General features: G+C 42.6%; 1 protein-coding gene across 7 annotated transcripts in view; it reads right to left on the bottom strand.

Annotated features, from left to right (window-relative positions):
* Window positions 1-13,956, bottom strand: part of TNS3 (tensin 3) — a 210,413-nt gene that overhangs the window by 134,347 nt on the left and 62,110 nt on the right. The gene's annotated exons all lie outside the window — the stretch shown is intronic.

The following is a 13,956-nucleotide window of genomic DNA, read 5'->3' as shown; positions in this document are numbered from 1 at the left end:
CCAGCTATCACCAGCACTACCCACTATGCCTACCTGCCACACCTACCTTTTCCTTGGAAACAAAGAGGGATGGGGATTTCATCACCTCCCTGGACAGCACATTCCAACCTCTCACCATACTGTGAAGAAATTTTTCCTAATGTCCAGCCTCAATCTCTCCTGGCACCACTTGAGGCCACTCCTTCTTGTACTGTCACTAGTTATGTGGACGAAGAGGCCTACCTCCACCTCACCACAACATCCTTTCAGGTATTCACAGAGAGCAATAGGTCTCCCTTAGCATCCTCCCCAACTTCAGACTAACAATCCCAGCTCCCTCAGCCCCTCTTCATAAGACTTGTGCTCCAGATCCCTCAACCAGCTCCACTGCCCTTCTTGGATATGCTCCAGGGCCTCGATGTATTTCTTACAGTGAGGGGCCCAAAAAGAACACAGTGCTCTAAGTGCAGCCTCACCAGCGCTGTGTACAGGGGGCAATCACAGGTCCTGCTAGCAACAGTACTCCTGATGTAAGCCAGAATGCCCTGGGCCTTCTTGGCCACCTGAGCATACCACTGGCTCACGTTCAGACGGCTGCTGACAAACATCACCAGATTTCATTCCTCCAACACAGCTTTCCAGCCACTCTTTGCCAAGCCTGTAGCACTGCATAAGGTTGCTGTGACCAAAGTGCAGGACTAGACACTTGGTCCTGTAAAGCTTTACAAAACTGACCTCAGCCCACTCATCCAGCCTAACCAGATGTACAGCCTCTGTACAGCCTTCCTATCCTCAGACAGGCAAATCAACACCTTCTTCCAGCTTGGTGCGATCTGCAAACTTACTGATGGTGCGCCCAACCCCCTCGTCCACATCATTAATGAATATATTACACACAGCTGGTCCCAATATTGACTCCAGGGGAAAATGGCTCATGAACCAGTTGCCAGACAGATTAAACTCCATTTGCTACCATTATCTGATCCTGGCCATCCAGACAGCTTTTTGCCCAGCAAAGAGCATACCTCTTCAAGTCACGAGTTGCCAGTTTCCCCAGGAAAATACTGGGGGAGACAGAGTCAAAGGCTTTGCTAAAGTCCAGATTGACTACATTCACAGCCTTTCCCTCATCCACTGGGTGAGTCAGTCATAGAAGGAGGTCAGGTTGGTCAAGAAGGACCTACTTCCCATGAACCTATGGTCCCCTGGTTGTGTGATCACGTTTAAGCTGATCTGTGATGTCTAGGTCTGGTTCCTCTGGTGAGGGTGATGACCCATAGACGAGCTGATTCATTGAGCCTGGAGGGAGACTATGCCTTCCCTGTCTGCCTCAACTGTGAAAACTGCTGTGCCACATCATCCTGCCGTGCCACACCTAGTTTACTTGTCCCGGTCACTATGCTCACAGGGTTCCCTCTGCATGCTCAAGGCACTACAGTCACTATGCTCACAGGGTTCCCTCTGCATGCTCAAGGCACTACGGTCACTATGCTCACAGGGTTCCCTCTGCATGCTCAAGGCACTACGGTCACTATGCTCACAGGGTTCCCTCTGCATGCTCAAGGCACTACGGTCACTATGCTCACAGGGTTCCCTCTGCATGCCCAAGGCACTACGGTCACTATGCTCACAGGCTTCCCTCTGCATGCCCAAGGCACTACGGTCACTATGCTCACAGGGTTCCCTCTGCATGACTATGCTCACAGGGTTCCCTTTGCATGCTCAAGGCACTACAGTCACTATGCTCACAGGGTTCCCTCTGCATGCTCAAGGCACTACGGTCACTATGCTCACAGGGTTCCCTCTGCATGCACAAGGCACTATGGTCACTATGCTCACAGGGTTCCCTTTGCATGCTCAAGGCACTACAGTCACTATGCTCACAGGGTTCCCTCTGCATGCTCAAGGCACTACAGTCACTATGCTCACAGGGTTCCCTCTGCATGCCCAAGGCACTACGGTCACTATGCTCACAGGGTTCCCTCTGCATGCTCAAGGCACTACGGTCACTATGCTCACAGGGTTCCCTCTGCATGCCCAAGGCACTACGGTCACTATGCTCACAGGGTTCCCTCTGCATGCTCAAGGCACTACAGTCACTATGCTCACAGGGTTCCCTCTGCATGCTCAAGGCACTACGGTCACTATGCTCACAGGGTTCCCTCTGCATGCACAAGGCACTATGGTCACTATGCTCACAGGGTTCCCTTTGCATGCTCAAGGCACTACAGTCACTATGCTCACAGGGTTCCCTCTGCATGCTCAAGGCACTACAGTCACTATGCTCACAGGGTTCCCTCTGCATGCCCAAGGCACTACGGTCACTATGCTCACAGGGTTCCCTCTGCATGCTCAAGGCACTACGGTCACTATGCTCACAGGGTTCCCTCTGCATGCCCAAGGCACTACGGTCACTATGCTCACAGGGTTCCCTCTGCATGCTCAAGGCACTACGGTCACTATGCTCACAGGGTTCCCTCTGCATGCTCAAGGCACTACGGTCACTATGCTCACAGGGTTCCCTCTGCATGCTCAAGGCACTACGGTCACTATGCTCACAGGGTTCCCTCTGCATGCTCAAGGCACTACGGTCACTATGCTCACAGGGTTCCCTTTGCATGCTCAAGGCACTACAGTCACTATGCTCACAGGGTTCCCTTTGCATGCTCAAGGCACTACGGTCACTATGCTCACAGGGTTCCCCTCTGCATGCTCAAGGCACTACGCCGCTGCACCTACCCCCAGCCACACCTCATCAGCCCACCTCTGCCCAACAGCTGTGGGGTTCTGACCGCTCTCCACACCCTCACATCTCCTTCATTTTAGGACCCCCTCACACACAGTGATCCTCCACCCTGCAGCAGAGCACACCCACACTGGAGCTGTTTGCCTCGGAAAATTTGTGCATTCTGTTTCCCTACAATAACACACGTTTGGTTAAACCTCACGGGCTGATGATCTTGTCATCTATCTTTACAGCTGCACATACACCTGAAGCATTATCAGCTAAATAACACAGATATTAAGTCCAAATTGCTCAGAATGAGCCCAATGAGTCTCAGTGATATCTGCAATACCAGAGACCTGAGAACAATAGGGTGACTTAGAACTCGCAAGCAACTATGTCTCCTCAGAGTTCAACTTCTTATTGTGAAAAAAGTTCACACATTGCTGCTAAATTATCTCAAATTGTTTAATACTTTCCTTTCATTTCCTGCTGATAAAATAGCAGGAAAGTCTGAATCACTGAATTTAGAAAACAGCACTCAACTTAAGTAGCTAGATAATGAATGACATCATGCATAATATCTAGAATCTGACAAACAGGTTTCAAGAGTATATGCACTTTTTTCCTTCTTCTGAAAAGCTGTTGGATTTTTTTTCCATGCACTGTTTCTCCTTTGGGTAATACTGTAAATTTAAATGCATTCTAAATTCAGGTAAAATTTACTTATTCAATCCCCCATGAAACCCCCCAGAGGCTTACCAGGAAGATCAGCTGTATCTAACCTTAGACCACTAAAGCTGAAATACCCTCTCAATGCTCTACCAAGAGTTATATTCCGCAGCTCAACTCACCAGAAAAGATGCAGCTATCAAGACCTGAGCTCAGCAAATCCATGCCCAATTTCAGAACAAACAGCAATAACTGCTAATGAAAATCCTTCATGTTCCAGTGACTTCTCAGGTTAATAAGCCCTGGAGATTGACCTGCTTTTTAAGCAGTCTTGTTCACACTATGTTGGTTTAGTTTTTCAGCATGTAAGTAGTGAGTGAAGAGCTCTTTCCTAGCATATAACAGGATGAACATTCTTCTCCATTAAAATTTTTGGTGTTTGTACAAATACACCACTCTAATAACACTAAGTGATTGATGACCATACATTTCTTACAAATGCTATCACCCTTAAAGCATGTGGTGGATAACTTAAATTAATGAGGAAAAACATTTTCTCACATGGCTGTACGGAGCACGCCTAAATTCGTAAGTGTTTTCATGCACAGAAACAGCATGTTAGGAGAATATGTATTCCTCAGCAGTATGACTTATTGTGAGACTGTAAAAGGCTAACACTGCTGTCCAAAAGATAGATTTGTTTACGCTGGGTGGTCTTCCAAAAAGCTAGAATACTCTATGATTTTTGTCATGTCTTTTAAATCTATTTTCTAACCACCTTGACCACTTCCCTGACACAGCCTCTGGCCCACAACTGGTCAGTTCAAGATAAGGCTAACCTCCCTACCCGCAGGCTAGCTAGACGTGCTAATTAACTACACTTTTTCAGGATACTCCTACCTTCAAAGAAATTTAGTCATCACATATAGCAATTAATAGTTCCTCTACTAGTCACTTCAGCAACTTCAAGGACGATCCTTACATAAAAGTAAGTATTTGCTATACCCAAAGAAACACAAAGATTTGAACAAAGGTTAGTTCTCATTGACAACAAGAGATGCCCTAAAAAAACATGCATATGTACTATTTGTTTCTCCCATAGCCTACTTATAGACCTTCTGTACAGCACGGAAACAAACAAACAATAACAAGAAGAAGAGACAAGTAACACAGAGCTTTTAAAATCTGCAGATTCTAAAAGACAATCATAAAAGTAACGAATAAAGTACCACATCCGTCCAGAAGTCCAGACATTACAGAAAAGGTTTGTGCATCTTCTTCATTGATGCTTATGCCTAGATTTCTGGGGTGGGACAATCAAATACAGAGCAAAAATAATTACAAAATGTCAAAATGAAATACAAAAAAAAAAAAAAAAGACAGCTCAGAAGATCCCGCTACTGGCTCATGCAAAAACAAATTATGAATGTTGTAAGCAGTACACCAAGTTCTTACTAAAAATGTAGATAACAATAAATGCAGCTTATCCTGTTTCCATGTGCATCAAAAAGCCAAGGTTTGCCTGCTCTTATATAATATACCATTACTGTATTTGGTGTGAAGAAACCAGAGAGGTCAGATGTCAGTTTACTCGAAATCACAACAGCAAGACTCATTAACAACAAGGAAATACACCACAGAAACTCCATGCATTAGTAATGGAACTAAAAAAAAAACCCAAAACACTGCTTATCTTTATGAGAATCAAAGAAAACAAGAAGAGGTAATGAGTTAAATACAAATCAGATTGAGCTCCCTGACTGAAATAATTCCATAATTGCTTCTTCTCCTCAAGTACTTAAATTGGTAACATTCTGAGGGTAGAAATTTGATACATTCAAAGAGACAGCTTTGCTCTTCTTCAACATCCAGAAATATCCCACTCATACTTCAATCCCGAATTCCATGGATTGTACTGACTTAAGCTACTACCTTTTCTTCTTCACTGCCTGATAATGCTAATGATCATCATAAAACGGGGTAAAACAGACACTCCAAAATGAGATCACCGATTGTCCAAACACTGGGAGCTAACAAAGTATTCCTTTGTGCTCAGCAGCAAAACAAAAAAGATGCTCTCCCTTCTCTTCTATGTGAATGTCAAAGCATTAATTCCATACGACGCTCCTAACAGGCATCTGGCTACATCCTAAGAACAGGAATTGATCCACAGACAAGTGAAACAAGCACCAATTCCCTTCTCCTGACAGGTCTGGATTTTGCTAGTAAATCCATGCCCAGGGCAAGAAAACATAGCGCTACTGAGCTCATTTTGACAGAGTGTTCTGTGCATCTGCCAGAAGCTCAAGACTCACGGATGCAGGTCACTCCAAAAGTAACACACAGAATCGCAGAACGCCAGAGATCAGAAGGGGCCTTGAAAGATCATCTAGTCCAATCCCTCTGCTGGAGCAGGAACACCTACTTATTTCCATGGAAACTACAGAAGTTACAAAGAGCACAATCACACTACTTGATAGAGCACATTCTCAGCTACAAAACTCTATTTCTGAACACAGTCACACCATTAGCTATGTGTTTTTCACCAGAGATGTAAAAGACTGCGCTACTAAACATGTGAATGACCATCCAGAACACGGCTTTCCTTCCACACTGCTGCTGCCACTGCTGAAACACACCACCCACTGCATGTATTAACATCCACCATTCCTGAAAGCATCAATGTCAACAGCTGCCATTTTGTACGCATGGAGGAACTCCACAACACACCTTTAGTTCATATGCACCATTTTGTCACACTGTCACTACTGACATCTGTCCCACAACAACAAAATGCAATGGAATATTGGCAGGAAGGTTCAACCTCTACTGTCATACCACCAACATCCACCTCTGATGTCATGGGCCAACAATAATAAAACAGGAGGCAGAGAAGACCTCATACACATCTCACTGAGGCACAGCAAGCTTTACCTCTGCTACACAGAAGGGACAACTAAATCAAACCTACAGAATGTTTCACTGAAGTGAATAAATAACAAACACTAGAATACAGTCTCTTCACTAGCACTTACCACTGGGCCACATCACAAAAGTGTGTCTTCCTAAAATGTTGAGAAACTGCTTGTTAAACACTGCTAGCTTTCACTTGTCAGTAAGGCGCTCTACTGATACAGACACTTATGTACATACATACATAAAGTGATTATACACACACTGAAGTCTCTGTGTGTCTATATGTGCATATACACACACCTATAGATTTGAATTGTACGTAAATATATGTACACAAACACATACCAAAAGCAGAAGTTACATTCTTAATAAACACACAACTGCTTGCTTAAAATCAAGAAAAATTTAGAAGGCTGTTATCATATAACATTGCTTGAGAATTAACCTCCAATGGGAAGAAAGCATACCTTGGATCACTAACCAGCAGCTAATTATCAACCTCTAGATGATAACTCCTACGAACATCTCTATTGCTAGTGTTGTAGAATCATGAGAACAATCCTTAAGTATGTTTTTTCAACTACAGATAGAAGTTACAAGTACTTTTAAACTATATTTTCTTTCTGTTTTCTGATGCCTGTCCTATTTCCTACGCTCTCTCTGCTTTCTCTGGAATATATAAATATGAAAGCAAAATATTGTAACTAGAAGAACTTTAAAGAAAGTGAGGAATTAAGAAAATGCTGTGAACCAGGTGAAGAGGAAGAATGCATGCGTATAGAGAAAAGTCAATGACTGAGGGCTACGCTTTGAGAATCAAAACTCTCCAAGGACCTAAGCACAGAAAACAGCACAATGAACCACTGCTGTCATCTTTTTACAATAAAGTTCAGATGGTTTTATACTCTGTAGCAGTTAACATCATGAACAGTGAAAGAAGCCTTCAACACAAACTAATTAAAGACTTGCCCACAGAGAAGAATCAATGTTCTTACTATTTCTTAGAATTCATCTTAGAGCAGCTAATGCAGAACTATATTCTGCATGCATGGCAGTACTCCCTCAAGCCCACAGTGACTCAACCTACATATTTATGTTACTTCCAGAAAAATGAATTACCTCAAAGATAAGACTTCCACAGAGGCTGAATTACTTTTCAGCACATCAGCTGCTATCTTTAGTTGGAGAGAGAAGGATTTCAAAGCAGTATTATTTACTCAGTGGATCAAGAATTGGTTGGATGGTCACAGCCCGAGGGTTGTGGTCAACTTTTCTATATCCAGATAGAGACCAATCATAGAATCATTAAGGTTGGAAAGATCACCAAGATCATCTAGATCAACTATCAACACACACCTATGACCATGCTGTTCAGTGTGACATCTGCTCTATTCTTGAAAATCACCAGGGATGGTGGCTCTACTACCTCCCTGGGCAGCCTGTTCCAATACCTGACCACTCCTTCTGAAAATAAACTTTTCCTGATATCCAGCCTGCACAACCCACGGTGCATATGGAAAAAGAGCAAAAAACCCCATCTTGCAACAACTTCCATTGAAGTGAAAATAAGGTCTTCCCTGCGTCTTCCCTTCTCTGAAGAAACAATCCCAGTTCCCTCAGTCTCTCCTTGTAAGACTCATGTTCCAGACCCTTTTCCAGCTTTGCTGCCCTTCTCTGAACGTGCTCCAGGGCCTCAATGCCTCTCTTGTAGTAAGAGGCCCAAAACTGAACACAGAACTCAAGGTACGGCCTCACAAGCATCACATGGAGAATGATCACCTCCCCAGTCCTACTGACTACACTATTTCTGTGTACAAGACAGGATGCCACTAGCCTTCTTTGCCATCTGGCACACCGCTGGCTCACGTTCAGCCAACTATCAACTACTATCCCCAGATCCTTTTCTTCCACACAGTTTGCCAGTCACTCTGCCTGAAGCCTGTAGCAGTGCACAGAATTTCTGTAACTGAAATGCAGGACTCAGCAACTCAGTCTTCTTAAAGCTCATACAACTGGATTCAGCACATTGATCTAGCCTATCCAGACTCCTCTGTAAAGCCTTCCTACCCTCAGGCAGATTGACTCTTCCTCATGAATCATGTCCACAGAGGTCTGCCTTGGGAAGCGTGCCCCTCAGCATCACTAGCAGTGACAGATGCAGTGGGATCAAAACTACCCTCAGCAGGTTTGCTGATGACACCGAGCTGAGTGGTGCACTTGACAAAATAGAAGGAAGTCATCCAGAGGGATCTGGACAAGCTTGAAAACCGGGACTATACACAAGCCAAACAAGATTTAACAAGGCCAAATGCAAACTGTTGCACTTGGATCACAGCAACCCCAGACATCTAGTGGCTGGTAACCATGCCTGCAGCAGGGGCTTGCAACTTAAGGATTTTAAAATTCCCTTCCAATCCTAGCCACTGTATGATTCTGTAACACAAAGCAAGCAGTTAAGAGACAATTCTGTTTGACATCTTACTGAACACTGAGAATGAGCATTTGCCTTCAAAGCAGATACTACACAGCTCTTGACATTCATGGATTTTTTTTACCTTCCAAGAGACAAGTAATATATTAGGATACTAGACCACAGGCCCAAGTACTTGAAGGAAACTTTCTTTCCCTTCACTTTTGCAATTCAACTTTTCCAATATAGTAACGTGCTATTACAGCTACTTTCGACAGCAGTGAGTCCTTGATTTTTCACAACTATATAGAAGCTAACAAAAGCACACAAAAAGGTATAACGCTGTCATTAGCCTGGCTGAAATGCCTTTACACCAATGCACACAGCCTGTGAAACGAGCAGAAGAGTCACAAGTGATAGTAGGATTAGAAAACTGTGACATAGCAATGCTATCACAGAAATATGGTGGAACGATTCACGTGAGTACAACTGTGGGCTACAAGCTTTTTAGAAGGAATAAAGAAGGTAGGAAGAGTGAGGGAGGGAGCTGCCTTCTATGCTAAGATACAACTGCAAAGAGCTGCTCCCGAAAAAGTCAAAAACAGGTTGAGAGCTTGTGAGTTAAAATCGAGAACAAGATCCAGTGAAGGATGTCTGGTGGTCAGGGTCTCCTACAGACTGCCTGATCAAGGGGAGCCTGTTAACAAAGGCATCTTGCTTCAGCTTCAAGAGACATCACACTTGGAAGCTCTCATCCTCACGAGACTATCCCAGGTGCTAGGAAAAGGACACAGAAAGCCGCAAGCAAGTCATAACTATTAGGCAAAGTCCTTGGTGACTGGAAAAGAAAGATCTGGGGAACTACAGGCCAGTGAGCTTCACACCTGTGCCTGTGAATATGATAAAACAGATGCTCCTGGAAGAGATGTTAAGGCACATGCAAAAGTAGAAAGTAACCCAAGACAGCCAGCACAGCCTGACCAATCTGGCAGCCTTCTACAATGGAGTAATGGCACTGGTGGACAAAGGAAGGGCAACTGATGTCATTAGCATGGATTTCTGCAAGGTTTTTTACATGGTCCCACACCACATCCTTATCTCTGCATCGGAGAGATGTGGTTTTGAAGACTAGAGTATTCAGTGGATAAGCAAATGGTGGCAAGGCTGCAGCCAGAGGGTTGGTGGACCCATGCCCAAGCAGAGGCCACTCAAGAGTGGTCTCCCACAGGGCAATATGCCAAGTAAGAAACCAAATCAGGATGTTCTGACAAATGCATAGCATAGTGAAGCCACCAGAAGCCACCATGATCAGCTCTTCTTCAGACAGAGCCTAGCACAGAAAGGCATCTGGTTGCAGATAAGATGTTTCACAAAACAGAGAGCTGTGCAACACATGAAAACATGTGTCTAATAAGATTTTAACAACACTAACCAAATTATTAGAGAGAACCTCAGTAAACATACTGTTCTGCTGACCTATTTGCACTAGCTCCGCAGCAATTTGAAAACAGAGTGAAAAATTAACATGAAGAAGGTTGCACATTGAAGGGCAAAAGGGTCCTATAGCTGGAAATAATGGGCTTTAGTTGCAAAATGAAACACTTCTGTTTTTATGAGTCACATGCTAAAGATGTCGCTAGACTAATAAGCCACACAGTACAGTAGCAAGAAATGCTCCTCTACTTCTTATGCCCTAAATTATCTTGTAGTGACTCAGGTCTCTGTGGGTCTTCTGCTGTCGTTTTTTTGTTTTAAATATTCAGGCAACAACCGTCCCTTCATCTGAAAGTCCTAACACTTCATGATAGACTGTAAGCATGGAATTTTTAAGATACAGCTTTTTTTTACTTGACACAACTCCACAGTAAACAGGGTTGTAAATGAACTCTCTTGCAGATGAAACATTCCACTCACAGACAAAAGCAGTGGAAAATCTTTATTAAGAGAAAAGTAGTTTGGCACAGTTACTGCAATAGTTTAACTGCTCTCCTTTACTCCCACATTCTTCCTAGTTTCCAGGAACACTTCAACCATTTTGTTTACACAGTAAAATCAGTAGGAATTTATGTCTGTCATTTTAACTGCCTCCTGCCAACTCCAGGGTGTTGTGGGATTTATTTCTTTATTTCTGGAGAGTTCTGTTTCGTTTCCATTTATGCTGTTACAATGGCAGAATGTTAGCACTGTGAAGATGTTTACTTTTTTAATTAAATACTCACACAGCAACTGTTTAGTCATATTTAAGCTATATTGGCAAATCGGGTACAAAAATGATTAAAACTTAATCCAGTCTGGAACTGAAGGCTGGTTTTAGACCTCCTTCATCAGACTTAAAAAGATCCAACGTCGCAATACTTCATCCAGAAATGCATTTCAATAAGACTAGGGCTCCTTGTTGCCAGTAGCCCACATGAAACAAATGGGGAAGAAAAAAAAAAAAAAAAAAAAAAAAGGAAAAAGCAAGACTGCCTAGTTTGTTTTTTTTTTGCAGCTGAGGACAGTTCAAGCAGTACTGTGAGGTCTAGGAAGTCTGCATGTTCATCATGAATTAAGGACTTACACTCAGAGAAAGGATCAGAGTAACGCTGGTTTAAAATGGATGACTTGGAGATTAAGAAAAACAACCTTCTTGAAAAACTGTTCATTATACAGATAAGACCTAAGGCGTGTTCATGCTTTGATTCACAGCAATTCTTAATCTCTTACATAGTAAGAGAGTCTCAAAGATCTTCAAGGAAAGAAACCATCACGAGCTACAAAGATCATCAGCACGATACTTAAGTTGCTGGCATTTACTTCAAGTGTTTGCATTATTTTTAATTTTAAAAATGACAAAAAGAAACAGGGAGTGCACAAGAATCAGCTACCAACTCCCCTTCCAGCTATCTGCAGGGCTCATATTCTGAATGCATCGAAATGCAGGTATGTCTCCAGCCCAGCTTGCTTTATGGAAGCTTTCTTCAGTTACGTAACTCACGCTGTCACTACATGCTATATTCCCAAATGTGGTCTAATATTCATGATGCAGCTTGGTCACTACAATCATTAAACATTACACTATGTTTCCCCTTAATTTTTTTCCCCCTATTTAATTTCCTAGGAGAGTAGGATCTCACCTTAAGTTAACATATTTAAAGTACTGTCAAAATGCCACACACTTCCCAGTGTCACAGCAACAGCATGCCAATTTTAAAGTGTTGTGATTTAAGCCAGCAGATGGATAAACATGACAGTTTTTTACTCATTCCTCCTCTCTTCCCAGTGGGATGGTGGAGAGAATTAGGGGAAAAAAAGAAAACATAAGTACAGCTTGTGGATTGACAAGATAGAGAAAAGGATTATAATTATCTTTATATATATATGTATATATTAACAAGGGATGCACGAGCAATTGCTTACTACCCCACAACTAATATCTAGCTAGTCCCCAGCAGTAGCAGAGAGAGAGATGAACTCTCATCGTCTTCAAAACTCCCCCTGCTTGATATCATACGGTACGGAATATCCCTTTGGACACATTAAGTCAGATGTCCTAATTACATTCCCTCCCAGCTCCTCGGGCCTTCGCTGTGATTGGCTTTGTCTCCATACACAGAGGGTGGTGAGGCACTGGAACAGGTTGCCCAAGGAGGCTGTGGATGCCCCATCCCTGGAGGCGTTCAGGGCCAGGCTGGATGTGGCTCTGGACTGGTGGTTGACAATCCTGCACACAGCAGGGCAGCTGAAACTAGATGATCATCGTGGTCCTTTTCAACCCAGGCCATTCTAGGATTCTAAGATTCTATACAACACTTCTTAGCTGCAACTAGAAAAGTCAGTGCGTTATCAACATTATTTTTTTCAAAAACCAAAACAGGCCATCATACCAGAGACTCACACAAAAACAATTATATTCCATCTGAAACTAAGACATACAGACTCTCTCAGCTCCCCAGAGTGCTGTGTCACTTGTTTAAGAACTGAAATTCTACAATCGTTTCTACCAGGACCACCTCAAAATATATGCCCTGAACCAGTGTGTTTATGGCTAGGTTACACTAATAAAGAGATACCCAAGTTCATCTAAAGTAATATTACTTTTAGTTCAAAGTCTGGATCAAGGAACGCTTGTTTTGCATGTCAGGTGTCAATGCCAGCATTTAAACGTTAATTTAATCATTACCTGGACAGGAAGGGTGAATCATCAAACAGAAGTGTGACAAGTGCTTCAATTCAGCTTTATTTCACTTATCGGTGGCTTAAGGTATAAAATACTACTGCATTACTGACAACCCCTCCTATTTACCAAACCTGTAACTAACTTCATAATTCCCCAGAAAGGGCTGGGAAGATTCAAAGTATCCAAAAACCTCTCAAATCTTGCTCTACACTAACACTGGGTTACAACATAACAGAGCTGGGACAAGATATAATTCAAAAAAAGCAGAGGAAAATTAAATAGAAATAAAACACATTTCTGCACTGATCAAATATAACAGTAATACAATAAAGATAAAAATGATATTCACATGGAAAATACATAAGTTACATAGTCACCACAGCTTGCTTGTAAATGAAGTAAAATATGAAATATCTGTAATCCAGGTTAAGTGGTTTAAAAAGAATCAAGAAACTTTTCTAATATTGCAGACTTTGGGGCAATTATGCAAATATACATGAGCAGGTTGTTCATCTGCTCAGCCCTGCACTAAGTCAAACTGTAATGCAGAGAAATTATCAACTCCAGCTCCAAAACCTTCACGTTCAAGGTACTACTGAGGAGATACAGGTAATCATATGGTCTTCAGTGTAATGAAGCACATGCGGGTACCATAGATTTCAACCACTAAATAATACTTCCCCACAATTAATAGCTGCATCAAACAGTTCAGTCATAACTATGATTACCAGGCAGGGAGGAAATGAGCAGCTCACTCCTTCTCAAATCTTCCATTTTTACTGCTGTTTTCGTAGAGTTCATTACATATGAAGTTACTGTTACCAAGTATGCTTTTCTGAGGTGGGATAAAGTATCTAACAACGTGGTGACACATTCATTCAAGCTTACCTGACAGTTAGCTATTCATTTCTCACGAAGTTTTTAGAACTGGACACTAGCAGAGGACACATTTTTTGTAAGTGAGCTCAACACCTCCCACAACAGCTGCTACACATTAATAAAGCTCATTTAGCTGTTACAATGTTGAATTACAGCCACCTTCTTGCAACAAGCAGATAACTCATCACTACACAAACAAAATGCTACCAACTGACC

Source organism: Tympanuchus pallidicinctus, unplaced genomic scaffold (genome assembly GCF_026119805.1).
Source record: "Tympanuchus pallidicinctus isolate F22 unplaced genomic scaffold, pur_lepc_1.0 scaffold31, whole genome shotgun sequence".
NCBI lineage: Eukaryota > Metazoa > Chordata > Aves > Galliformes > Phasianidae > Tympanuchus > Tympanuchus pallidicinctus.
This window is presented reverse-complemented; position numbering and strand designations above follow the sequence as displayed.